Genomic DNA, 2,500 nt, shown 5'->3' with positions numbered 1-2,500 from the left:
TAAGCAGGGTCGGGCCTGGTTAGTACTTGGATGGGAGACCGCCTGGGAATACCAGGTGCTGTAAGCTTTTTGTCACTGCCTTGTGGAATTTCAACTCTTTGTCCGTTTTTTCCCACAAGGCTGAAATATGTGCCCTCGCTTTGAAATAAGTAAGCAAGGTTAGTTTGTATTTCATCCAACAATCTGTGCTACAAATTATGGCTACAGTATATGCAATTTCATCCACTTTTTGAGATTGCCTTTCGCTTACGGCCACACCGGCCTGAGTACGCCTGATCTCGTCCGATCTCGGAAGCTAAGCAGGGTCGGGCCTGGTTAGTACTTGGATGGGAGACCGCCTGGGAATACCAGGTGCTGTAAGCTTTTTGTCACTGCCTTGTGGAATTTCAACTCTTTGTCCGTTTTTTCCCACAAGGCTGAAATATGTGCCCTCGCTTTGAAATAAGTAAGCAAGGTTAGTTTGTATTTCATCCAACAATCTGTGCTACAAATTATGGCTACAGTATATGCAATTTCATCCACTTTTTGAGATTGCCTTTCGCTTACGGCCACACGGCCTGAGTACGCCTGATCTCGTCCGATCTCGGAAGCTAAGCAGGGTCGGGCCTGGTTAGTACTTGGATGGGAGACCGCCTGGGAATACCAGGTGCTGTAAGCTTTTTGTCACTGCCTTGTGGAATTTCAACTCTTTGTCCGTTTTTTCCCACAAGGCTGAAATATGTGCCCTCGCTTTGAAATAAGTAAGCAAGGTTAGTTTGTATTTCATCCAACAATCTGTGCTACAAATTATGGCTACAGTATATGCAGTTTCATCCACTTTTTGAGATTGCCTTTTGCTTACGGCCACACCGGCCTGAGTACGCCTGATCTCGTCCGATCTCGGAAGCTAAGCAGGGTCGGGCCTGGTTAGTACTTGGATGGGAGACCGCCTGGGAATACCAGGTGCTGTAAGCTTTTTGTCACTGCCTTGTGGAATTTCAACTCTTTGTCCGTTTTTTCCCACAAGGCTGAAATATGTGCCCTCGCTTTGAAATAAGTAAGCAAGGTTAGTTTGTATTTCATCCAACAATCTGTGCTACAAATTATGGCTACAGTATATGCAATTTCATCCACTTTTTGAGATTGCCTTTCGCTTACGGCCACACCGGCCTGAGTACGCCTGATCTCGTCCGATCTCGGAAGCTAAGCAGGGTCGGGCCTGGTTAGTACTTGGATGGGAGACCGCCTGGGAATACCAGGTGCTGTAAGCTTTTTGTCACTGCCTTGTGGAATTTCAACTCTTTGTCCGTTTTTTCCCACAAGGCTGAAATATGTGCCCTCGCTTTGAAATAAGTAAGCAAGGTTAGTTTGTATTTCATCCAACAATCTGTGCTACAAATTATGGCTACAGTATATGCAATTTCATCCACTTTTTGAGATTGCCTTTTGCTTACGGCCACACCGGCCTGAGTACGCCTGATCTCGTCCGATCTCGGAAGCTAAGCAGGGTCGGGCCTGGTTAGTACTTGGATGGGAGACCGCCTGGGAATACCAGGTGCTGTAAGCTTTTTGTCACTGCCTTGTGGAATTTCAACTCTTTGTCCGTTTTTTCCCACAAGGCTGAAATATGTGCCCTCGCTTTGAAATAAGTAAGCAAGGTTAGTTTGTATTTCATCCAACAATCTGTGCTACAAATTATGGCTACAGTATATGCAATTTCATCCACTTTTTGAGATTGCCTTTCGCTTACGGCCACACCGGCCTGAGTACGCCTGATCTCGTCCGATCTCGGAAGCTAAGCAGGGTCGGGCCTGGTTAGTACTTGGATGGGAGACCGCCTGGGAATACCAGGTGCTGTAAGCTTTTTGTCACTGCCTTGTGGAATTTCAACTCTTTGTCCGTTTTTTCCCACAAGGCTGAAATATGTGCCCTCGCTTTGAAATAAGTAAGCAAGGTTAGTTTGTATTTCATCCAACAATCTGTGCTACAAATTATGGCTACAGTATATGCAATTTCATCCACTTTTTGAGATTGCCTTTCGCTTACGGCCACACCGGCCTGAGTACGCCTGATCTCGTCCGATCTCGGAAGCTAAGCAGGGTCGGGCCTGGTTAGTACTTGGATGGGAGACCGCCTGGGAATACCAGGTGCTGTAAGCTTTTTGTCACTGCCTTGTGGAATTTCAACTCTTTGTCCGTTTTTTCCCACAAGGCTGAAATATGTGCCCTCGCTTTGAAATAAGTAAGCAAGGTTAGTTTGTATTTCATCCAACAATCTGTGCTACAAATTATGGCTACAGTATATGCAATTTCATCCACTTTTTGAGATTGCCTTTCGCTTACGGCCACACCGGCCTGAGTACGCCTGATCTCGTCCGATCTCGGAAGCTAAGCAGGGTCGTGCCTGGTTAGTACTTGGATGGGAGACCGCCTGGGAATACCAGGTGCTGTAAGCTTTTTGTCACTGCCTTGTAGAATTTCAACTCTTTGTCCGTTTTTTCCCACAAGGCTGAAATATGTGC

At 46.3% G+C, this 2,500-nt stretch overlaps 8 non-coding genes and 1 pseudogene across 8 annotated transcripts in view; all 9 read left to right on the top strand.

Annotated features, from left to right (window-relative positions):
* LOC118951714 overlaps positions 1-67 on the top strand; it is a 119-nt gene extending 52 nt beyond the window's left edge. The window contains exon 1 of the ribosomal RNA XR_005043113.1: positions 1-67. This exon is cut by the window's left edge and continues 52 nt beyond it. This is a non-coding gene — a ribosomal RNA (5S ribosomal RNA).
* A 177-nt stretch (positions 68-244) lies between these two features.
* On the top strand, positions 245-363 carry LOC118951713. The gene has a single exon (XR_005043112.1). It is a non-coding gene; the product is annotated as a 5S ribosomal RNA (ribosomal RNA).
* Positions 364-540: 177 nt separating this feature from the next.
* Positions 541-658, top strand: LOC118951855 (annotated as a pseudogene).
* A 177-nt stretch (positions 659-835) lies between these two features.
* Positions 836-954, top strand: LOC118951712. Its single transcript, XR_005043111.1, has one exon. It is a non-coding gene; the product is annotated as a 5S ribosomal RNA (ribosomal RNA).
* A 177-nt stretch (positions 955-1,131) lies between these two features.
* LOC118951711 lies at positions 1,132-1,250 on the top strand. Its single transcript, XR_005043110.1, has one exon. It is a non-coding gene; the product is annotated as a 5S ribosomal RNA (ribosomal RNA).
* A 177-nt stretch (positions 1,251-1,427) lies between these two features.
* On the top strand, positions 1,428-1,546 carry LOC118951710. The gene has a single exon (XR_005043109.1). It is a non-coding gene; the product is annotated as a 5S ribosomal RNA (ribosomal RNA).
* A 177-nt stretch (positions 1,547-1,723) lies between these two features.
* Positions 1,724-1,842, top strand: LOC118951709. Its single transcript, XR_005043108.1, has one exon. It is a non-coding gene; the product is annotated as a 5S ribosomal RNA (ribosomal RNA).
* A 177-nt stretch (positions 1,843-2,019) lies between these two features.
* LOC118951708 lies at positions 2,020-2,138 on the top strand. Its single transcript, XR_005043107.1, has one exon. It is a non-coding gene; the product is annotated as a 5S ribosomal RNA (ribosomal RNA).
* Positions 2,139-2,315: 177 nt separating this feature from the next.
* Positions 2,316-2,434, top strand: LOC118951847. The gene has a single exon (XR_005043249.1). It is a non-coding gene; the product is annotated as a 5S ribosomal RNA (ribosomal RNA).
* Positions 2,435-2,500: the final 66 nt, after the last annotated feature.

Source organism: Oncorhynchus mykiss, unplaced genomic scaffold (genome assembly GCF_013265735.2).
Source record: "Oncorhynchus mykiss isolate Arlee unplaced genomic scaffold, USDA_OmykA_1.1 un_scaffold_333, whole genome shotgun sequence".
Taxonomy (NCBI): domain Eukaryota; kingdom Metazoa; phylum Chordata; class Actinopteri; order Salmoniformes; family Salmonidae; genus Oncorhynchus; species Oncorhynchus mykiss.
This window is presented reverse-complemented; position numbering and strand designations above follow the sequence as displayed.